Source organism: Salminus brasiliensis, chromosome 6, assembly GCF_030463535.1.
Source record: "Salminus brasiliensis chromosome 6, fSalBra1.hap2, whole genome shotgun sequence".
Lineage (NCBI taxonomy): Eukaryota > Metazoa > Chordata > Actinopteri > Characiformes > Bryconidae > Salminus > Salminus brasiliensis.
In genome coordinates, this window is record NC_132883.1 from 29,564,592 (window position 1) to 29,590,777 (window position 26,186).

Sequence of the window (26,186 nt, forward strand, 5' to 3'; positions counted from 1 at the left end):
AATCACCAGATCATGTGTTTTTTCTTTTGACCTGGTCCTAAAGCTGATGCTGTGTTATGTTGAGTTACGGGAAAACCCAATCAGGTTATTCCATCCACATCACTTCATCCAATCCTAGCATTATGAGCACCATTTCAACGTTTGTAGGGCCACTGCCCTGGCCACTGATCAAATCCTTCTACTTTTGTGTTACCCCTTGACCAGCTACCTAAACAAATGCTCATGCTTCATTACAGTAACAAGGCTGTGATGGCTGTCTTAAGTATGTTGCGAGAAGGTCACAAAGTGTGTTCAGGTTTTTCGCTGCTGCACCTGCATCATTATTCTCCATTTTTTTTGTTCCAGACATGAGGAGCTCCTCCCTTTCTGTTCCACATTGCATCATTATTCTCCATTTTTTTTTGTTCCAGACATGAGGAGCTCCTCCCTTTCTGTTCCACATTGCATTGTGGTATAATGTAAAAAAGTGTCCATTGTAACCACACTGAGTATGCACCAAAAATTAGCTGTGCGCTAATCAGTGTACATTCGGCACCATTTAAGGTGGCTTCCAGTAAGAAGCTGGAGAATAACTCCAGCCTTGTTGGTGCAGCCGTTTCTTTACGGCATCATAAATCAGCACATTTTACAGTTGTAAAATACATCCAGATAGATCCGGGAACTAATTTTACTGAAGTTCTGAAATTGTTAGCAATTGATCATCACATGTCCAGTGCATATCACCCCGAATCTCAGGGTTCTCTAGAATGTTTTCAACAACCTCAGTGCTTCGTATCTACTGTCTTTAGGTAGATAAAGAATGTGATGATGGCATCCTGGTCTTATTGTTTGCCATTTGTGAAAGTGATCAGGATTCCATTGGGTTTAGCCATTCACAGCTGAATTGTGAATTTCACTTTGGAGATAAAAGACTTGTACGTACCAGGTTCTGCCCTGTGTGCAGAGTTTTCAGGAAGATTGTGTTGATGGAGGTGGATCTGCTAATAGGGTTTTGCTAAGTTCTCCCCTACTGCTTCTGAAGTATCTGCTTTTGTCACACCAGATCTCTTTCTGCAATATTCCGTAATGCCATTTGGGTTACAAAAGGCTCCTGCCACCTTCCAACGTCTCATGTGGAACATTCTAGCAAATGTAAACAATTGTGAAGCATGTCTGGATGTCGTTGTGATGTCTAGATGTCTATCAGAGTTGGAATGAACATTTGGCAATCCTCTGAAATGTGTTTAAGCGCTTTCTGAAAGTTTCCCTCACACTTAATCTCACTAAATGTGAGTCTGGGAAAGCTAGAGTATCCTAGGTTTGTAAGAAGGTGGGCCAAGGTGAAGTGCGCCCTCTTGAGGCTAAGATACCAACCCTGCAGTTGTGCTTTTGTAGAACCCCTGTTCTAATGACTCCTGACTACACTCAATTCTTCAAGCTGTAAGCTGGGGCTGGAGCTGTCCTCCTTAAAGAAGACTCGAGGTGTTGACCATCCAGTTTATTTTTCATAAAAATTGAAGGAACATCAGATCATGTATAGAACCACTGAGAAGGAAGCCTAGCACTCTTATTAGCTTTTCAACACTTTATGTGGGGTCGAGTGTTTTGGCAGTAGTGCTCTATATATACCACAATATCAGCTGAAGACTGATGAGATGGTTCATGATTGTTCAAGGTTTTAATGTTCAGAATAAGAAAGATTGTGAAAATGTAGTTGCTGATGCGTTGTCTAGACAGTAGTGTGAGGGTGTTATGACCCTGGGGAGTGTAGAAGAGAGCCTCGTTGGTGCAGCCGTGTTTGTTTACAGCGTCAGAAAGACGAAGCAGTTTAGGAACACAGAGTCCTAATCTGACGTCAGTCCAATTATTCCATTCCACCTTAAATGGTGCAGCAATTTCAGTCAAAAGTATTCACCCCCCCATCTACTACTAAACATAACAAGTGCTTTCTCCAAATTCAATAATGCTAAATTGCAATGAGGGGTGTGAATAATTTGGACTGCAACTGTACAGCACCAGAATGGAACAGGTGGAGCATAATTGGGATGAGATGCCGATTTCAGTAGGGCATCAATCTTAGTGTGCTTAGTATCCTTCTTCCACTTAAACACAACTCTAATAATAAACATATGATGCTTTAAATACAAAAACAGAAAATTATATTATTTATATTCAGCCTGTAGTTCAAAACTACTTCCAACCAAACACCACTGTCTGACTCACTGTTGTCTTTTCCTAGTTAATAGATGTAGATCTGCACTCTTAGCTCCTTCAGTGGAGTTTTTTTCAACCATTTCAGCCCAAAAAAAAAAAAAATAAAAAAGCTTCTAAGCTTTTCAGTCCCTGAGATCAGTACTGGAGGACTTATGTGTCCCATCTGCTGAATTAAGAAAACAAATGGTAAATGTGGCATCAATCTATACAAAATGAAAATGTGAACGAGTTAGACAGTCATGCAGTGAGGTGAAGATGAATCAATGTGAGGACCAGCGGGCAGGAGGGTAGTGTTTTCTTCTTTTTCTTGTCTTACCTTTGTCTTCTTTTCTTCTTATCTTTTTTTTATATCTTTGTCTTCTTTCTTCTTTGTCTTTGTAATTTTCTTTTTTCTTGTTTTCTTCTTTGACTTCTTTTGGTCGTCCTCCATTTACGCTCTAGTTTCTGCACTGTTTTTAGTTTTTGCCTTGTCATTTTACTTTTAAACAGTGCTTCTTTGTCTAAGGTTGATTGAAGGGTATTTTCTAGGTCGTTTGTTAATTTAACTAGCTCCGTTTGGAGTCATTGGGGTTATCGTGCGCTTTAGACAGTGTTACGGGGACAAATGAACATTTTGCCTAAGGTGTATCTCAAAGGAGATTAGATAATGGTCTGATATTACTGAGCTTTGAGGTACAATATTTAGATGATCAATTATAACACCCAGGGTCAGGACTAAATCTAGGGTATGGTTACAGTAATGTGTGGGTCCAGTCACATTTTTTGTGATGCCGACAGAATCTAAGATTGATACAAACGCCTTTGTTAATGGATCATCTGCTTTTTCAAAATGAATATTAAAGTCTTCTACTATTATAACTTTGTCACTGCACACTGACAAAATCACAAAATTATTTAAAAAAGTCAGAATATGACCCTGGAGGCCTATAAATATTAATTTAGTCTGAATGCATTTTTATTTGTTGCTGGATTTGATTTTTTAATGTAGAAAATCTCAAAAGAAGTGAAAGTGTTAGTGTTTTTGAATAATATGTAGTGTATTCTGGTAGATTATGCATACTCCACCTCCTGTGCCTGATAATCTAGGGCTATGTACATATTTATAACCTGCGGCGGTGGCTTCATTTACTGCTATACATTGATCAGGTTTCAGTGTGGCAGAAAATGTCTAGTTTCTAATTAATTTATTAAAACAAGCAGATTTAGATATTCTATGTTTGGCTTTAATTTGGGGCACAGACAGTCTTAATACAATGAAACCTGGGTGACCTCAAAGCAGCTCGCAGACGGTTTAGCGTGTCTGTCTGCGGCCTGGTCCCGGCTTTGGATTGTCAGCAGCCTTTTACACTACTCGACTAACTAGCAGACTATGCGTTATGCTGCACGAAAATAGGGCAGCACCCTCCTGCGTGGGGTGGACGCCATCCCTACCTAAAAAACAGGCTTGCCCTCAAACTTTAATCAATTATCTGTGCTATATAGCACTGTGATTCGGCTGTAAGACTCAGCGGCGCGCCTCATTGGAATGGGGCCAAAGCAAATTACGGCAATAAAGTTGCCGGTGAGTGGAAGCATAAGGTAGGTGTTTCTAATAAAGTGACCATAACCTAAAGCTACCTTACACTCAGCAAAAGTCCATTCTCTATCAGCAGAGAAACCTTTGGATGAAAAGTACTGAGCTATCTTTTGCTCATTAATATGTTTCTTCACTATGCCATTGATTACCTTTTCAAAATCAGAATCAGTCCACTGAGGCATTTCAGTCTCTCCCTTAGCTAAGGTGCTGCTTTTATAGTTAAGAGGCTTCCATGAGTATGATGGCCTTTTCTTGACATGGTGAGGAAACAGGAGAACAAAACCAAGTTTTCTTCTTATTAACTAAACTACAGAAGAACAAAAACACAACTCCGTTCAGAGAGGATTACTGTTACAAACGTTACGTTTAACAGTAACAAAACAAACTTCTCTCCTTTAGAGAGGATAACAGCCACAAAACACTAGGTTTTTATCAGTGACAAACAGATAACTTCTCTTCTTTCAGAGAGGCTAACAATTACTGACTCCTCTGTCTTAGGAAACCAGAATTTCTCTCAGATTCGAAATGATGTTTACTCACCAAGAAGGTTTTAGTAGGCCATCCGGGTCACAACACCACATTGTTAGAAATCCGGCATACAGGACACAGATTCAGGAGTCAGGAGACTGGATCTTTAGCATTGGAGTTTATTCACATGCAGACAGAAAATCATACACTGGCACAGCTTAGTTGATCACGGTCAGTCTAGTCTAGTCCGACCATGTCTAGTCCGAACCAATCCAGTCTAAGACAAAATTCAGTCCAAAACTGAATTCAGTCTAAAACAGAATCCAGTCTGATTAGGGGTATTTTGAGAGGGCCTTATATATATTGGAAATTGTGGGAGGGGAAACGAAGGGTAACAAAAGGTGAGACAAAGGATTAAGATAACCATTTGATAAGTTGAAACCACATGAAAGTAATGTTAGAAAGGGCCATATTTTCTCTCAGCTGCAACTCTCAGGTCTTTGGTCTTCACCTATATAAGGCCATCAGTTGTCAGGTACATCTGGATTGTACACAAAACTGTCTTCCCTCCATTGGGCGTTGTGCCCACTTGGGCTATTCGGGGTCAGTGTGGGTGGAGGTAAAGAACTGCCGATTGGCTTTTCAATTTTGCTTTCTGTCAGCGTGATCTCACCCTTGCATGAGTATGATGCAGGACCTCTAGTGTGCACCTTAGGAGTGTCTGGTGGGTTAGGGGGTTCAGGCTGATCTTTGACCTTGAACTTGACCAAACCTTGCATCTCCATCTCCACATCAGTTTCGGTCCAGGTGGTCATGTGAAGTGGTCACTGCACTGCTGTCTGCTCTTGTCCATCTGATTCAGGGGCATATGGAGGTGGTCTCAGGTTTGAGCCGAGAATACAGCCCGGGCTTGTTTGTCTTGTCATCATGTTGTTTGCTTATCTCCATGTTGTGAAAGTTAGCTTACGAGTGATAAGAAGATAAGGGGTGATAAGAGAAGTACAGGGGTGCTATAAGAAGATAAATGGGTGATGAGAGAAATATTGGGGTAATACAAGAAGATATGGGGTGATGAGAGAAACAAAGGGGTGAAACCAGTAGAAGGATGTTACAAGAGAAATATGGAGTGTTAAGAGAAATATGGGGAGTTATAAAGAATAAATAAAGGGGTGTTAAAAGAAAAAGAAGGGGTATTAATAGAAGAAACTGGGTATTACAAGAAGGGTGAGTAATTATACAAGTGAAGAGATAGGGTATAGTGTACACAGAAGAAAGTAAAGCGATAGCTTAAAAGGGATAGCTTGTGAATGTGAAGGGAATTATCGTGTGTCTCTTAGTCTATGTGTGGATTCTGGGTGGCTATGTTCTGTTGGGGTTGAAGGGATATGTTTGGAGAGTAATTCTAAAAACTCTCCATACTGTTGTCTTTTACTGTGAGATCTTGTGCTTTGCAGGAGATCTCACAATAAGAAAAATCTCATAAAAACGAGAGGAGCTATATTTAAGTTTGTGCACAGAATCAATAAAAGCCAAATTAATTGGGGTTGTAAAAAGATAAGGGTAAAAGCTGAAAATAATTCTGTTATTGTCTCAGAAAAATGTGTGCCTTTGTGGGAGGTTTAAGGGAAGATACAGTATGGGGGCCCCCGGAGAAAAGAAAAATAGGAGTAAATGTTACATGTTGTATGTCTAGTCTGAGATTTTGTTTTAATGGCCAATAAAAGATAAATGGATCCATTAGATAGAGTTATGTGATAATGAGTGTAGAAAAGCAGTAGGAAATCTATGAAATAAATAGGTTTTGTAGATATGTGGGTTGGAACGAAGTATAGGAAAATTAATGAGCCCTGACTGGATGTCAGAGAGGGAGATAGGTAAAGGAACAGTTTCATAAACCACTAAAGCAGCCCATACTGGCACCAGGTCACGTGTAGTACAAGAATACTGTTAAGTCCTGTGGTTGTTGTATGGATACTGGAATGTGGGTTTTATAGTGTAAGTCCAACCTACCAACCTGAGAAAGAGATTGACTAGGTTCAAATAGTTATACATAGAAGACGTGTTTATATCTTATGTGTAGGTAATTCTTTGTATGAATAACAAGCATTATTGTTAAGCACTGTAGGAAAGTAATCTCTGGTATTTCTGTTCTATGCTGGTATCTCTGGTATTTCTGTTCTATGCTGGCAGAAAGGGAATCTATCCACCTGTACATACTAGCATCTAAATATGTTCTGCACACATGCTTCTGGTTGAACTTTGACCACTGGAAAGGGGAGCCTCATGTATGCAAGCATACACATACACTAAGGTTTAAGGTTGGTAGAGAGTTAAATCACTTTTAAACACACATAGTTAAAGATTCTCTCACTTGATTAGCTTAAGATTAGATCTACAAGTAATCTGGTTTGATTCTCCTTTCTCTTTTATGGGATGTGAGAGGAGACAGAAAGAAGGACCTAAGGAGGGGCAGCTGGCGAGCGACGTGCCAGAAACATCACATGGACTGAGTGGAAGAAGCTGTGCTGACTTCAGATCAGGCTAGTGTGCTTATCCACAGATCACTTCCCTGTATACACCTGCATTCTAAACAAATGTGTATTCATATTTATAGTGCTATTAATTATATAATACTTGCTAACAGCGTATAAGATGCTGCATGAAGCTTGCCAACTGATTGGTCGGGCAGTGACTTTGATTACTTAAAGAGAACACACTTGGGGGGTTAAACATTTTGTTGAAAGCCACAGGTAGGGAAGTATTTGGTGTTTTTTTTTTTTTTTTAGAGTGGTCATACATTCTTAAGGTCTGGGCTGGTCTGAAGTTGGCAAACCTCAGTTAATTTCAACAACTCGTATAGTAACTTATAATAAACAAATAAATAAATATTGTATAATTCAAAGTAGACAATGAAGTGGTAGTAACTTTTTAAAAAAAATTTTAAAGTAATCTTTTTCACACTCAAATAACATAAAGAGGCCATTATTATGCCAACTATGGGTACAAACACTTCGAAAGGAATTACTGTTCCTGTTGATGTAGTTAAAATAATCCATTAATTAAAGGCATAACTAAGACATCAGAGAAATGACACAAGCGTTGGCCTGACATTGACCAACCTTGGCCAGTGGAGGGGACTCTTAATCCAGATGTAATTAAAGTAATGCAAGTACTTGTGGCCACGTACAAGGCTAACCAAAAGAAAGGTAAGAAGGGGGAAAAACATAAGGAGAAGAGACCGATGGAGCTTGGCATTCTCCAGTTGCTGGAATAAGAAGGGCAGAAACTGGTCAAAGCAGCAAAGGATAAGAGAGAGAGGAGTGCAGAAGAAATGGAGAGACAGATGAGAGGAATAGGAAAGCAGATGGCAGAAATTAATAAGCCATTTTCACACGTAAACCCAGTAAAGAACCCCCCACCATATGAGAAGGAATTGAAGTCTGAGAAGATCTATCCCCAGCTCCCAGTGATCACTCAAGAGGGCAAATATCACATCAGAGATGATGATGACCGAATAGTCGAAGCAGGAAAAGCAGAAACAATTATAAAAATGTATTTTCCAAAAGCAAGAAGAAATCAACATATATGTAAACTGAAGGTGAAGTGAAGATCAGGAGGACAAAAGTTGGAGATGATGTGGATGAAAGTGCGTGGGAAGAAGCCAGAAGAGGATGTGATCCAGCAGTCACGCGGATCCTGGTGAGGGCAGAAAGGAAAGGAGACAAGACGAGAGTATATGAAGGTAGTGATCAAGGTAAGGAACATTTCCACCTTAAGGGGATTCTTTCCAACAGCAGCCGGTACAAGAATGGAAGAAGAAATGTAGAGAGGCGTATAGACCAATGCCTTTCTCACGTGGACACTGCTATGACTTTAGAAAGTCAAAAATCATTGGAGAAGCAGTTGAAGGAGCTGCAGATGCAGACGAAAGAATTGAGGCTGGAAGGATCTCAGAAAGTGGATGAGAAATATGCATTGCACCCCAAAAAAGGATTGTCATGTGACAATATGTGTCCAGTGATTATCTGAGGACCGACATTAGAGTACAAGCCTTGGCAGAATACAGACATGTCTGATGTCATGGAAAAATTGCCAACTCTTCAAGATGGAGCACATCCTTGGAGTAAGAAGAGATCATGGTGGGAACAGAACCTGACTTCTTGCTATTCTCCGGGGAGTTCCAGCCATGGAAGAAATTCTGCAAAAAGCTGGATTTGATTGCTACGTGGGGACAGCGGTAAATGATCCAGAACGGTTTGCTGCAATTAGAGGTCGGGTGTGGACAGCATTGAGATACATTTCCAACAAATATACATCCTGATAACATTGGGAGAACCATTGGGAGAGGAAGAAAACCCTAGAGCCTTATGTGTCAAGAACCCATCAAGGGAGAAATCACAGGGCATGACCCGGAAGCAAATCCATACAAAACAATAAATCCTTCGAGCCAAAATACAGAAAGGACTGCCGTTGTCTGTGAAAAACAAACTGGCAGAAGTCGTGGGCTTAGAAGGTATGGCAAAAGGGGTTTATACAGACCACATTTCTCATCAAGTGGAGTTGTATAGGGAGAAGGAACAGGACCAAAAAGAGCAAGATCAAGAGACCCTCAGAAAACCGACCTCACATACAACTGGTGGAGAACAAGAAAAAAGAAAACAAAATGCAAGCCCTGGTTATACCAAGCCAGCCTCCAAAAAATCAGCAAGATCAGCCTTCACAACAACTGCAGCCAAATCAGGTTCACCCTCATTGACTCAACCATCAGTGGTTCCAGATGTCTCCTGGCCACAGCCAGTTTTTGGTCAAGTACAGGTCTAGAGAGGACGGGGTCAAGGAATCATAGGAAGAGGAAGAAGATTTGATCCAACCTTTCAGCAATCCTTGAAGCATGCTACAACTGTGGAATGGTAGGTCACCTCGCTCGAGAGTGCAACAGACCAAGAGAAAGTTTCAGGGGAAATTACAGAGGAGGATTCAGGGTCCAATTGAGGCCATTCAGGGGACCGGTGAACCCTTATAGGGGCCTGGAACCAGGATTCTAGAGGTGTCCAGAGAATTCGAAAGGGGGTGTCAGCTGGTAGCATCAGAGCCAGAGTGATCCAACCATTGAGGTGAAAGTAATTAATTGACCATTAAAGATGATGGCAGATGGCGGAGCAGCTTTCACATGTAGCCAGCCTGAAGATGCTACACATCTCCCCATGTCTGGTCAGTGGATTCGGACAATCGGGTTTCAGGGAGTGAAACAGCTGATTCCTCTCACAGAACCAATAGAGCTCTGCTATAAAGATATGAAGATTACAATACCCATTCTGGTATCAGAACACACACCAATAGCATTGTTGGGAAGAGATGCTTTGTGCAAATTGAACTGCACAATAAAATGTACACCAGACGGATGCCTGGTGGAAGTGCCAAGTGACATTGTCCACCAACTACTGATGACGACAGAAGCCGAAGCTTCATCAGTGTTCTGGATTGGAAATCTTACTGCAGCCTTCTTGGAGCCGGCCAAGTTGTGGGAGATGTTTATTGCGGCAAACCTGCCTGATGCAGTACTGTTAAACAGTACTGTTATTCAGTATGTAGATGATCATAATTGCTGCAGATGTTGGCTGAGAAGGGGCATAAGGTCTCTCAGAAAAAGGTGCAGTACTGTCAGAAGAAGGTAGTTTATTTGGGTCAGACAATAATGCAGGGGCACAGAAGTATTTCTGACAAACAGTTGAAGCTATTCGTTATGCTCCCAAGCCCAGAACAGTCAGGGAACTGATGACATTTTTAGGTTTTGCAAGTTACTCTATAGAGGACTATGCCAGTTTAATAGGGCCTTTGAGGGCTATGCTTAAAGATATTGGGAATGCTAAACTCCACTGTAACTTATCCGGGACACGAGATGGCCTTTTAGCATTTGAGACGATTAAACAGAGGTTACAAGAGGCTCCAGCATTGGCGCTTCCAGATTACTCTAAGAATTCCTTATTGTATGGGTCTTGTACTTCTACTGGAGGTAAATATGCATGTGCAGTCCTCTGTCAAGCGACAGGTACAGTAACAGGTCCACAGCCTATTTCTTATTATTCTACATCATTTTCAGGAGTTGAATTAGGGTTGCCATTATGTTATAGAGCTATGGTAGGAGTCCATTTAATGTATGAGAAAGTGTCATCCAGTAATAATTATTACCCATCATAGCCTTAGAAATCTACTGAACCATGGCAAATACACATTGACTATGTCAAGGCTGAGTTATTATTATAAGCTTCTAGAACAGGAAGATGTCACCCTAATGAGGTGTGTCACAGTGAATCCAGCTGACACCTTGCCAACTTCAGAAGATGGTGAACCCCATGATTGTGTTCAAGACGCTGAGAAATACTCAAGGCTTAGGTCAGATTTGCAAGCCCTCCCACTGCATAATGCAGACTTGGAATATTGGACTGATGGGTCTTATTATAGGAGAGGCAATACATTGTGTGCAGGTTATGCAGTAGTAAAAGCCCAAGGAGCAAACTTTGTGGTTGAGAAAGCTGCAGTAATACCACAGCCTGCTTCAGCACAACTTGATAAACTTATAGGGTTAACAGAAGCATGTTTATTGGCAGAAGGTAAGCAAGTGACTATCTATACTGATTCTGCCTATGCACATAGCGTGTGTCACCTGTTTGGTGCAATATGGAATAGGGGGTTTAAGAAAACAGATGGTTCTCCTATACAGCATCATGAGCAAATAATGAAATTGTTACATGCCATGATGAAGCCCAAAGAAAGTGCTATAGCTAAATGTGCAACACATAAAAGAGACATGTCAAAAGTCATTCAGGGGAATAAAGCGGCTGATGACGCTGCACAGGTAGCAGCTGATGACGCTGCACAAGGAGCAGACAAATGGGGTGAAGTCTTTTTGGTTACGCATGAGGTAGACATGGAAGACAAAATAACAATCAAGGATGTGACCTTAATGCAGGAAGCAGTTCCTGATAAAGATAAACAGTTGTGGCGAGATCGAGGGGCCACTCCAGATTCTACTGGCCTTTAGAGTAATCATGAGGGGCTGATAGTCGCATAGTCCTATGCGTGATTTAGTAGTGGACTTTGTTGACATGATTAAACCAATAGGAGGTAAGAGATTTGTTAGTCGTGGAAGACTGATTTTCGAGATGGCCAGAGGCCTGTCCAACTAAACGGAAAGATGCACATTTAGTTGCCAAGTTTCTGTGCAGAGAAGTCATAAGCAAGTGGGGACTTCCACATCGAATATCCTCAGATAATGGGAAGGAGTTTGTAGAAGTGAAATTCATTAGATTAAATAGCGTCTTAGGGCAGTGTATCATCCACAAAGTCAGGAAATTTGTGTAAAAAATGTAATGGTAAGAACCACATTGTGAAAATCTGTCAGCACAGGTCTGAATTGGGTTGCTGCACTTCCATTGGCGTTAATGGTGTGTCGATCACGTGAGCTGTGTGATTTGCACATGACACCGCATGAGTTGGCAACAGGCAGACGAATGCCAATGCCTTGCTTGCATACAAGTGTAAAGGGTTCAAGTCTTGGCCTTTTAGAAGATGAAATGAGAGCGTATGTAACATACATGGCTAATCCACATAAGAGAATACCCATGTATGTTTCTGACAGGCAAAAGAAAGAAGAGGTGCAGGAGAGGCTGGATGAGCAAAAGAGGAGTGTGGTGCAACCTGGGGACAAGTTGTTTGTGAAGGTGTTTAAAAGAAAATGATATAACGAACGCCGTGAAGGTCCTTTTGAGGTTGTGCGCAGTCCAAGTTAAAGGGTCTCCAACGTGGTATAATTTGTCACATTGTGGTAAAGCACCAAGGGAAGAAACACCTCATGTGCATGAAAGAGATGTGGAAGGCTCAAGAGAACCAGGACGTACAGAAGGAGAAAGGCAGGAAGATCTACAGGGTCAAACTCCAAAAGAGGAGATTGTCCATGATGTGGACAATGGTGATGACTCTGTGGGCATTTCTGATGATGCCGGAAATGACTCTGCAATTAACCAATAGGAAAGAAGATTTGGGGACATTGAGTTTAGGGATGTCCCAGAAACAGCAGGAACTAGTTCAGGGGAGTGTAAAGCACTAAAAGGGTACTGAGGACACTGATTCCTCAATAGGGGGAGTCAGAGAGTGAAATAGACGTACAAGTCCAAAACCAGTACAAAAAAGGGTCAGACCTAAACGTTACGAAGACTGAGGTAGATGTGTCATTGGAGAAGATGACTTTATTAGCATCAAATGTTACTGAAGATATAAATAAAGAAGTAACTTTCTTTCGTATTACAAAGAAGAAAGTCAATACATGATAAGAAACTGAATGTTTACTTACCTGTTACACAGCTGCAGATGAATACACAGCCAGTAAGACAGAATTCTAGATGCAGAAAACCACATACAGCTGGATATGGATAGACTCTTGAGATCATGAGGTCCTGTCAACAAGTAAGACAAAGAAGAAAGTCAATACATGAAAAGAAACTGAATGTATACTTACCTGTTACACAGTTGCAGATGAATACACAGCCAATAAGCCAGAGTTCCAGATTCAGACAACCATATACAGTTGATAAATAATCTCTTGGGATCATGTCCTGTGAACAAGTAAAACAAAGAAAAAAGTCAATACATAAAAAGAAACTGAATGCTTACTTACCGATTACACAGTTGCAGATGAAAAAAAGCCAGTAAGCTAGAGTTCCAGATTCAGAAAACCATATACAGTTGATGTATAGTCTCTTGAGATCATGAGGTCCTGTGAACAAGTAAGACAAAGAAGAAAGTCAATACATGAAAAGAAACTGAATGTATACTTACCTGTTACAAAGTTGCACATGAATACAAATCCAGTAAGAAAGAATTCCAGATTCAGACAACCACATCCAGCTGGACATGGAAAGTCTCTTGGGATCATGAGGTCCTGTAAACAAGACAAAGAAGAAAGTCAATACACGAAAAGAAACTGAATGTATACTAACCTGTTACACAGTTGCAGATGAATAGAAAGTCAGTCAGATTGAGTTCCAGATGCAGACAACGGCAAACACTTGGAGATCGATAGCCTCTTGGGGTCATGAAGTCCTGTGAACAAGTAAGAAAAAGAAGAAAGTCAAACCATGAAAAGAAACTGAATGTATACTTACCTGTTACACAATTGCAGATGAAAAAAAAAAGCTAGTAAGCCAGAGTTCCAGATGCAGATAACCATATCCAGTTGATGCATAGTCTCTTGGGATCACGAGGTTCTGTGAATAAGTAAGACAAAGAAGAAAGTCAATACATGAAAAGAAACTGAAAGCTTAATTACCTGTCACACAGTTGCAGATGAATACACAGCCAATAAGATGAAAAATCCAGATGCAGATGAATAGTCTCTTGGGATAATGAGGTCCTGTAAACAAGACAAAGAAGAGAGTCAATACATGAAAAGAAACTGAATGTATACTTACCTGTTACACAGTTGCAGATGAATACACAGTCAGTAAGAAAGAATTCCAGATGCAGACAACCACATACAGCTGGACATCGATAGCCTCTTGGGATCATGAAGTCCTGTAAACAAGACAAAAAGAAAGTCAATACATGAAAAGAAACTGAATGTATACTTACCTGTTACACAGTTGCAGATAACAAAAAAAGCTAGTAAGCCAGATGCAGATAACCATATACAGTTGATGTATAGTCTCTTGGGATCACGAGGTTCTGTGAACAAGTAAGACAAAGAAGAAAGTCAATACATGAAAAGAAACTGAATGTATACTTACCTGTTACAAAGCTGCAGATGAATACAAAGCCAGTAAGAAAGAATTCCAGATGCAGACAACCACATCCAGCTGGAGATGAATAGTCTCTTGGGATCATGAGGTCCTGTAAACAAGAAAAAAAGAAAGTCAATGCATGAAAAGAAACTGAATGCTTATTTACCGATTACACAGTTGGAGATGAATACACAGCCATTAAGAAAGAATTCCAGATGCAGACAACCACATACAGCTGGACATGGACAGACTCTTGGGATCATGAAGTCCTGTGAACAAGTAAGACAATATATAAAGTCAATACATGAAAAGATGCTGAATGTATACTTACCTGTCACACAGTTGCAGATGAAAAAAAGCCAGTAAGCCAGAGTTCCAGATTCAGTCAACCATATACAGTTGATGTATAGTCTCCTGGGATCAAGAAGTCCTGTGAACAAGTAAGACAAAGAAGAAAGTCAATACATGAAAAGAAACTGAATGCTTATTTACCGATTACACAGTTGGAGATGAATAGAAAGTCAGAAACGGAAGTCAAGAAACGGAAACGGAAGTCAAGAAACGGAATGTATACTTACCTATAACACAATTGCAGATGAATACACAGCCAATAAAACGTAAAATCCAGATGCAGACAACGGCAAACAGCTGGAGATGAATAGTCTCTTGGGATCATGAGGTCCTGTAAAAAAAGTCAATACATGAAGAGAAACGGAATGTATACTTACCTGTTACACAGTTGCAGATGAATACAAAGCCAGTAAGAAAGAATTCCAGATGCAGACAACCACATACAGCTGGACATCGATAGCCTCTTGGGATCATGAGGTCCTGTAAACAAGACAAAAAGAAAGTCAATACATGAAAAGAAACTGAATGTATACTTACCTGTTACACAGTTGCAGTTGAAAAAAAAGCCAGTAAGCCAGAGTTCCAGATTCAGACAACCATATACAGTTGATGTATAGTCTCTTGGGATGATGAGGTCCTGTGAACAAGTAAGACAAAGAAGAAAGTCAATACATGAAAAGAAATTGAATGTATAGTTACCTGTAACACAGATGCAGATGAAAAGATACAGAATGTATACTTACCTGTTACACAGTTGCAGATGAATACACAGTCAGTAAGAAAGAATTCCAGATGCAGACAACCACATCCAGCTGGACATGGATAGTCTCTTGGGATCATGAGGTCCTGTAAACAAGACAAAGAAGAAAGTCAATACATGAAAAGAAAATGAATGTATACTTACCTGTTACACAGTTGCAGATGAATAGAAAGTTAGTCAGATTGAGTTCCAGATGCAGACAACGGCAAACACTTGGAGATCGATAGCCTCTTGGGGTCATGAAGTCCTGTGAACAAGTAAGACAAAGAAGAAAGTCAAAACATGAAAAGAAACTGAATGTATACTTACCTGTTGCACAGTTGCAGATGAATAGAAAGTCAGAAACGGAAGTCAAGAAACGGAAACGGAAGTCAAGAAACGGAATGTATACTTACCTATAACACAATTGCAGATGAATACACAGTCAGTAAAAAGGAATTCCAGATGCAGACAACATACAGCTGGACATGGACAGACTCTTGGGATCATGAAGTCCTGTAAACAAGACAAAAAGAAAGTCAATACATGAAAAGAAACTGAATGTATACTTACCTGTTACAAAGTTGCAGATGAATACAAAGCCAGTAAGAAAGAATTCCAGATGCAGACAACCACATACAGCTGGACAACCATAGTCTCTTGGGATCATGAGGTCCTGTAAACAAGACAAAGAAGAAAGTCAATACATGAAAAGAAACTGAATGTATACTTACCTGTTACACAGTTGCAGATGAATAGAAAGTCAGTCACGTTGAGTTCCAGATGCAGACAACGGCAAACACTTGGAGATCGATAGCCTCTTGGGGTCATGAAGTCCTGTGAATAAGTAAGACAAATAAGAAAGTCAATACATGAAAAGAAACTGAATGTATACTTACTTGTTACACAGTTGCAGATGAATAGAAAGTCAGTCAGATTGAGTTCCAGATGCAGACAACGGCAAACACTTGGAGATCGATAGCCTCTTGGGGTCATGAAGTCCTGTAAACAAGACAAAAAGAAAGTCAATATATGAAAAGAAACTGAATGTATACTTACCTGTTACACAGTTGCAGATGAATACACAGTCAGTAACAAAGAATTCCAGATGCAGACAACCACATAGATCTGGACATGGACAGACTCTTGGGATCATGAAATCCTGTGAATAAGTAAGACAAACAAGAAAGTCAAAAAATGAAAAGAAACTGAATGTATACTTAGCTGTTACACAGTTGCAGATGAAAAAAAAAGCTAGTAAGCCAGAGTTCCAGATGCAGATAACCATATACAGTTGATGTATAGTCTCTTGGGATCACGAGGTTCTGTCAACAAGTAAGACAAAGAAGAAAGTCAATACATGAAAAGAAACTGAATGCTTACTTACCGATTACACAGTTGCAGATGAATAGAAAGTCAGTCAGATTGAGATCCAGATGCAGACAATGGCAAACACTTGGAGATCGATAGCCTCTTGGGATCATGAAGTCCTGTAAACAAGTAAGACAAAGAAGAAAATCAAAATATGAAAAGAAACTGAATGTATACTTACCTGTTACACAGTTGCAGATGAATAGAATGTCAGTCAGATTGAGTTCCAGATGCAAACAGCAAAAAGCTGGAGATGAATAGTCTCTTGGGATCATGAGGTCCTGTAAACAAGAAAAAAAGAAAGTCAATACATGAAAAGAAACTGAATGCTTACTTACCGATTACACAGTTGGAGATGAATACACAGCCATTAAGAAAGAATTCCAGATGCAGACAACCACATACAGCTGGACATGGACAGACTCTTGGGATCATGAAGTCCTGTGAACAAGTAAGACAAAGAAGAAAGTCAATACATGAAAAGAAGCTGAATGTATACTTACCTGTAACACAGTTGCAGATTAATACACAGCCAATAAGATGAAAAATCCAGACGCAGACAACGGCAAACAGCTGGAGATGAATAGTCTCTTGGGATCATGAGGTCCTGTAAACAAGTAAGACAAAGAAGAAAGTCAATACATGAAAAGAAACTGAATGCTTACTTACCGATTACACAGTTGCAGATGAAAAAAATAAAGCCAGTAAGCCAAAGTTCCAGATTCAGACAACCATATACAGCTGATTTATAGTCTCTTGGGATGACGAGGTACTGTGAAGTAGTAAGACAAAGAAGAAAGTCAATACATGAAAAGAAACTGATTTTCTATTCATCTGCAACTCTGTAATTGGTAATAAGCATTCAGTCAGATTGAGTTCCAGATGCAGACAACGGCAAACACTTGGAGATCGATAGCCTCTTGGGATCATGAAGTCTTGTAAACAAGACAAAGAAGAAAATCAAAATATGAAAAGAAACTGAATGTATACTTACCTGTTACACAGTGGTAGATGAATACACAGCCAATAAGACGAAAAATCCAGTGCAAATGAATAGTCTTTTGGGATCATTAAGTCCTGTCAACAAGTAAGACAAATAAGAAAGTCAATACATGAAAAGAAATTGAATGTATACTTAGCTGTTACACAGTTGCAGATGAATACAAAGTCAGTAAGAAAGAATTCCAGATGCAGACAACCACATACAGCTGGACATGGACAAACTCTTGGGATCATGAAGTCCTGTGAACAAGTAAGACAAAAAAGAAACTCAATACATGAAAAGAAACTGAATGTATACTTACCTGTTACACAGTTGCAGATGAATACACAGCCAATAAAACAAAAAATCCAGATACAGATAAATAGTCTCTTGGGATCATGAAGTCCTGTGAACAAGTAAGACAAAGAAGAAAGTCAATACATGAAAAGAAACTGAATGTACACTTACCTTTTACAAACTTGCAGACGAATACAAATCCAGTAAGAAAGAATTCCAGTTGCAGACAAATACATACAGCTGGACATGGATAGTCTCTTGGGATCATGAAGTCCTGTCAACAAGTCAGACAAAGAAGAAAATCCAAATATGAAAAGAAACTGAATGTATACTTACCTGTAACACAGTTTCAGATGAATACACAGCCAATAAAACGTAAAATCCAGATGCAGACAACGGCAAACAGCTGGAGATGAATAGTCTCTTGGGATCATGAGGTCCTGTAAACAAGTAAAACAAAGAAGAAAATCAAAACATGAAAAGAAACTGAATGTATACTTACCTGTTACACAGTTACAGATAAAAAAAAGCTAGTAAGCCAGAGTTCCAGATGCAGACAACCATATACAGTTGATGTATAGTCTCTTGGGATCACGAGATCCTGTGAACAAAACAAAGAAGAAAGTCAATACATGAAAAGAAACTGAATGTATACTTACCTGTCACACAGTTGCAGATGAATACACAGCCATTAAGAATGAATTCCAGATGCAGACAACCACATACAGCTGGACATGGACAGTCTGTTGGGATCATGAAGTCCTATGAAAAAGTAAGACAAAGAAGAATATCAAAATATGAAAAGAAACTGAATGTATACTTACCTGTTACACAGTTGCAGATGAATACACAGCCAAGAAGACGAAAAATCCAGATGCAGTCAGGTTGAGTTCCAGATGCAGACAACAGCAAATAATTGAAGGTTCGATAGCCTCTTGGGATCACGAGGTCTTGTGAACAAGTAAAACAAAGAATAAAATCAAAATATGAAAAGAAACTGAATGTATACTTACCTGTAACACAGTTGCAGATGAATACACAGCCAGTTAGAAAGAATTCCAGATGCAGACAACCACATACAGCTGGACATGGACAGTCTCTTGGGATCATGAAGTCCTGTGAACAAGTAAGACAAAGAAGAAAATAAAAATATGAAAAGAAACTGAATGTAAACTTACCGATTACGCAGTTGCAGATGAAAAAAAGCCAGTAAGGTAGAGTTCCAGATTCAGACAACCATATATAGTTGATGTATAGTCTCCTGGGATCACGAGGTCCTGTGAACAAGTAAGACAAAGAAGAAAGTCAATACATGAAATGAAACTGAATGCTTACTTACCGATTACACAGTTGCAGATGAACAGAAAGTCAGTTAGATTGAAGTCCAGATGCAGACGACGGCAAACACTTGGAGATTGATAGCAAAGAAGAAAATCAATACATGAAAAGAAACTGAATGTTTACTTACCTGTAACACAGTTGCAGATGAATACACAGCCAATAAGACGAAAAATCCAGATGCAGTCAGGTTGAGTTCCAGATGCAGACAACAGCAAATAATTGAAGGTTCGATAGCCTCTTGGGATCATGAGGTCTTGTGAACAAGTAAGACAAAGAATAAAATCAAAATATGAAAAGAAACTGAATGTATACTTACCTGTTACACAGTTGCAGATGAATGCACAGCCAAGAAGACGAAAAATCCAGATGCAGTCAGGTTGAGTTCAAGATGCAGACAACAGCAAATAATTGAAGGTTCGATAGCCTCTTGGGATCACGAGGTCTTGTGAACAAGTAAGACAAAGAATAAAATCAAAACATGAAATGGAACTGAATGTATACTTACCTATTACACAGTTGCAGATGAAAAAAAAAGCCGGTAAGCCAGAGTTCCAGATGCAGACAACCCTATACAGCTGGACATGGACGGACTCTTGGGATCATGAAGTCCTGTCAACAAGACAAAGAAGAAAGTCAATACATGAAAATAAAAACTGAATGTACACTTACCTGTTACACATTTGCAGATGAAAAAAAAGCCAGTAAGCCAGAGTTCCAGACTCAGACAACCATATACAGTTGAAGTATAGTCTCTTGGTATCTCAAGGTCCTGTGAACAAGTTAGACAAAGACGAAAGTCAATACATGAAAAGAAACCGAATGCTTCCTTAGCGATTACACAAATGCAGATTAATACACAGCAATTAAGAAAGAACTCCAGATGCAGACAACCACATACAGCTGGACATGGACAGACTCTCGGGATCATGAAATCCTGTGAACAAGTAAGACAAAGAAGAAAGTCAATACATGAAAAGTAACTGAATGCTTACTTACCGATTACACAGTTGCAGAAGAATAGAAAATCACTGAGATTGAGTTCCAGATGCAGACAACGGCAAAGACTTGGAGATCGATAGCCTCTTGGGATCATGAAGTCCTGTCAACAAGTAAGACAAAGAAGAAATTCAAAATATGAAAAGAAACTGAATGTATACTTACCTGTTACACAGTTGCAGATGAAAAAAAAAGCCAGTAAGACGAAAAATCCAAATGCAGACAATGGCAAACAGCTGGAGATGAATAGTCTCTTGGGATCATGAGGTCCTGTAAACAAGAAAAAAAGAAAGTCAATACATGAAAAGAAACTAAATGTATACTTACCTGTTACAAAGTTGCAGATTAATACACAGCCAATAAGACGAAAAATGCAGATGTAGATGAATAGTCTCTTGGGATCATGAAGTCCTGTGAACAAGTAAGACAAAGAAGAAAATCAAAATATGAAAAAAAGAAACTGAATGTATACTTACCTGTAACACAGTTTCAGATTAATACACAGCCAATAAGACGAAAAATGCAGATGTAGATGAATAGTCTCTTGGGATCATGAAGTCCTGTGAACAAGTAAGACAAAGAAAAAAATCAAAATATGAAAAAAAGAAACTGAATGTATACTTACCTGTTACACAGTTGCAGATGAATACACAGCCAGTAAAAAAGAAATCTAGATGCAGACAACCACATACAGCTAGACATGGACAGTCTCTTGGGATCATGAAGTCCTGTGAACAAGTAAGACAAAGAAGAAAATCAAAATATGAAAAGAAACTGAACGTATACTTACATGTAACACAGATGCAGATGAATACACATCCAATAAGATGAAAAATCCAGATGCAGGTAACAGCAAATAGCTGGAAATGAATAGTCTCTTGGGATCATGAGGTCCTGTAAACAAGACAAAAAGAAAGTCAATACATGAAAAGAAACTGAATGTATACTTACCTGTTACACAGTTGCAGATGAAAAAAAAGCCAGTAAGTCAGAGGTCCAGATTCAGACAACCATATACAGTTGATGTATAGTCTCTTGGGATCATGAGGTACTGTGAACAAGTAAGACAAAGAAGAAAGTCAATACATGAAAAGAAACTGAATGCTTCCTTACCGATTACACAGTTGCAGATGAATAGACAGCCATTAAGAAAGAATTCCAGATGCAGACAACCACATACAGCTGGACATGGACAGACTCTTGGGATCATGAAGTCCTGTGAATAAGTAAGACAAAGAAGAAAGTCAATACATGAAAAGAAACTGAATGTATACTTACCTGTTACACAGTTGCAGATGAGTACACAGTCAGTAAAAAGGAATTCCAGATGCAGACAACATACAGCTGGACATGGACAGACTCTTGGGATCATGAAGTCCTGTCAACAAGTAAGACAAAAAGAAAGTCAATACATGAAAAGAAACTGAATGTATACTTACCTGTTACAAAGTTGCAGATGAATACAAAGCCAGTAAGAAAGAATTCCAGATGCAGACAACCACATACAGCTGGACAACCATAGTCTCTTGGGATCATGAGGTCCTGTAAACAAGACAAAGAAGAAAATCAATACATGAAAAGAAACTGAATGTATACTTACCTGTTACACAGTTGCAGATGAATAGAAACGGAATGTATACTTGCCTGTTACATAGTTACAGATGAATAGAAAGTCAGTCAGATTGAGTTCCAGATGCAGACAACGGTAAAGACTTGTAGATCGATAGCCTCTTGGGATCATGAAGTCCTGTCAACAAGTAAGACAAAGAAGAAAATCAAAACATGAAAACAAACTGAATGTATACTTATCTGTTACACAGTTGCAGATGAATACACAGTCAGTAAGAAAGAATTCCAGATGCAGACAACCACATACAGCTGGACAAGGACAGTCTCTTGGGATCATGAATTCCTGTGAACAAGTAAGACAAAGAAGAAAGTCAATACATGAAAAGAAACTGAATGTATACTTACCTTTTACAAACTTGCAGATGAATACAAATCCAGTAAGAAAGAATTCCAGTTGCAGACAAATACATACAGCTGGACATGGATAGTCTCTTGGGATCATGAAGTCCTGTCAACAAGTCAGACAAAGAAGAAAATCCAAATATGAAAAGAAACTGAACGTATACTTACCTGTAACACAGTTGCAGATGAATACACAGCCAATAAAACGTAAAATCCAGATGCAGACAACGGCAAACAGCTGGAGATGAATAGTCTCTTGGGATCATGAGGTCCTGTAAACAAGACAAAAAGAAAGTCAATACATGAAAAGAAACTGAATGTATACTTACCTGTTACAAAGTTGCAGATGAATACAAATCCAGTAAGAAAGAATTCCAGATGCAGACAACCACATACAGCTGGACATCGACAGCCTCTTGGGATCATTAAATCCTGTAAACAAGACAATAAGAAAGTCAATACATGAAAAGAAACTGAATGTATACTTACCTGTTGCACAGTTGCAGATGAATAGAAAGTCAGTCAGATTGAGTTCCAGATGCAGACAACGGCAAACACTTGGAGATCGATAGCCTCTTGGGGTCATGAAGTCCTGTCAAAAAGTAAGACAAAGAAGAAAATCAAAAAATGAAAAGAAACGGAATGTATACTTACCGATTACACAGTTGCAGATGAATAGAAAGTCAGTCAGATTGAGTTCCAGATGCAGACAACGGCAAACACTTGGAGATTGATAGCCTCTTGGGATCATGAAGTCCTGTCAACAAGTAAAACAAAGAAGAAAATCAAAACATGAAAAGAAACTGAATGTATACTTACCTGTTACACAGTTACAGATAAAAAAAAGCTAGTAAGCCAGAGTTCCAGATGCAGACAACCATATACAGTTGATGTATAGTCTCTTGGGATCACGAGATCCTGTGAACAAAACAAAGAAGAAAGTCAATACATGAAAAGAAACTGAATGTATACTTACCTGTCACACAGTTGCAGATGAACAGAAAGTCAGTCAGATTGAGTTCCAGATGCAGACAACGGCAAACACCTGGAGATCGATAGCCTCTTGGGGTCATGAAGTCCTGTAAACAAGACAAAAAGAAAGTCAATATATGAAAAGAAACTGAATGTATACTTACCTGTTACACAGTTGCAGATGAATACACAGTCAGTAAGAAAGAATTCCAGTTGCAGACAATCATATACAGCTGGACATGGACAGTCTCTTGGGATCATGAAGTCCTGTGAATAAGTAAGACAAAGAAAAGGAAGTCAATACTTGAAAAGAAACTGAATACTTACTTAGCAATTACACAGTTGCAGATGAATATAAAATCAGTCAGGTTGAGTTCTAGATTCAGGCAACGGCAAACACTTGGAGATTGATAGCCTTTTGGGATCATGAGGTCCTGTAAACAAGACAAAAATAAAGTCAATACATGAAAAAAAATGTAATGTATACTTACCTGTTACACAGTTGCAGATGAATACACAGCCATTAAGAATGAATTCCAGATGCAGACAACCACATACAGCTGGACATGGACAGTCTGTTGGGATCATGAAGTCCTATGAAAAAGTAAGACAAAGAAGAATATCAAAATATGAAAAGAAACTGAATGTATACTTACCTGTTACACAGTTGCAGATGAATACACAGCCAAGAAGACGAAAAATCCAGATGCAGTCAGGTTGAGTTCCAGATGCAGACAACAGCAAATAATTGAAGGTTCGATAGCCTCTTGGGATCACGAGGTCTTGTGAACAAGTAAGACAAAGAATAAAATCAAAATATGAAAAGAAACTGAATGTATACTTACCTGTAACACAGTTGCAGATGAATACACAGCCAGTTAGAAAGAATTCCAGATGCAGACAACCACATACAGCTGGACATGGACAGTCTCTTGGGATCATGAAGTCCTGTGAACAAGTAAGACAAAGAAGAAAATAAAAATATGAAAAGAAACTGAATGTATACTTACCGATTACGCAGTTGCAGATGAAAAAAAGCCAGTAAGGTAGAGTTCCAGATTCAGACAACCATATATAGTTGATGTATAGTCTCTTGGGATCACGAGGTCATGTGAACAAGTAAGACAAAGAAGAAAGTCAACACATGAAATGAAACTGAATGCTTACTTACCGATTACACAGTTGCAGATGAACAGAAAGTCAGTTAGATTGAGTTCCAGATGCAGACGACGGCAAACACTTGGAGATTGATAGCAAAGAAGAAAATCAATACATGAAAAGAAACTGAATGTTTACTTACCTGTAACACAGTTGCAGATGAATACACAGCCAATAAGACGAAAAATCCAGATGCAGTCAGGTTGAGTTCCAGATGCAGACAACAGCAAATAATTGAAGGTTCGATAGCCTCTTGGGATCATGAGGTCTTGTGAACAAGTAAGACAAAGAATAAAATCAAAATATGAAATGGAACTGAATGTATACTTACCTATTACACAGTTGCAGATGAAAAAAAAAGCCGGTAAGCCAGAGTTCCAGACTCAGACAACCATATACAGTTGAAGTATAGTCTCTTGGTATCTCAAGGTCCTGTGAACAAGTTAGACAAAGACGAAAGTCAATACATGAAAAGAAACCGAATGCTTCCTTAGCGATTACACAAATGCAGATTAATACACAGCAATTAAGAAAGAACTCCAGATGCAGACAACCACATACAGCTGGACATGGACAGACTCTCGGGATCATGAAATCCTGTGAACAAGTAAGACAAAGAAGAAAGTCAATACATGAAAAGTAACTGAATGCTTACTTACCGATTACACAGTTGCAGAAGAATAGAAAATCACTGAGATTGAGTTCCAGATGCAGACAACGGCAAAGACTTGGAGATCGATAGCCTCTTGGGATCATGAAGTCCTGTCAACAAGTAAGACAAAGAAGAAATTCAAAATATGAAAAGAAACTGAATGTATACTTACCTGTTACACAGTTGCAGATGAAAAAAAAAGCCAGTAAGACGGAAAATCCAAATGCAGACAATGGCAAACAGCTGGAGATGAATAGTCTCTTGGGATCATCAGGTCCTGTAAACAAGAAAAAAAGAAAGTCAATACATGAAAAGAAACTAAATGTATACTTACCTGTTACAAAGTTGCAGATTAATACACAGCCAATAAGACGAAAAATGCAGATGTAGATGAATAGTCTCTTGGGATCATGAAGTCCTGTGAACAAGTAAGACAAAGAAGAAAATCAAAATATTAAAAAAAAGAAACTGAATGTATACTTACCTGTAACACAGTTTCAGATTAATACACAGCCAATAAGATGAAAAATGCAGATGTAGATGAATAGTCTCTTGGGATCATGAAGTCCTGTGAACAAGTAAGACAAAGAAAAAAATCAAAATATGAAAAAAAGAAACTGAATGTATACTTACCTGTTACACAGTTGCAGATGAATACACAGCCAGTAAAAAAGAAATCTAGATGCAGACAACCACATACAGCTAGACATGGACAGTCTCTTGGGATCATGAAGTCCTGTGAACAAGTAAGACAAAGAAGAAAATCAAAATATGAAAAGAAACTGAACGTATACTTACATGTAACACAGATGCAGATGAATACACATCCAATAAGATGAAAAATCCAGATGCAGGTAACAGCAAATAGCTGGAAATGAATAGTCTCTTGGGATCATGAGGTCCTGCAAACAAGACAAAAAGAAAGTCAATACATGAAAAGAAACTGAATGTATACTTACCTGTTACACAGTTGCAGATGAAAAAAAAGCCAGTAAGCCAGAGGTCCAGATTCAGACAACCATATACAGTTGATGTATAGTCTCTTGGGATCATGAGGTACTGTGAACAAGTAAGACAAAGAAGAAAGTCAATACATGAAAAGAAACTGAATGCTTCCTTACCGATTACACAGTTGCAGATGAATAGACAGCCATTAAGAAAGAATTCCAGATGCAGACAACCACATACAGCTGGACATGGACAGACTCTTGGGATCATGAAGTCCTGTGAATAAGTAAGACAAAGAAGAAAGTCAATACATGAAAAGAAACTGAATGTATACTTACCTGTTACACAGTTGCAGATGAATAGAAAATCAGTCAGATTGAGTTCCAGATGCAGAC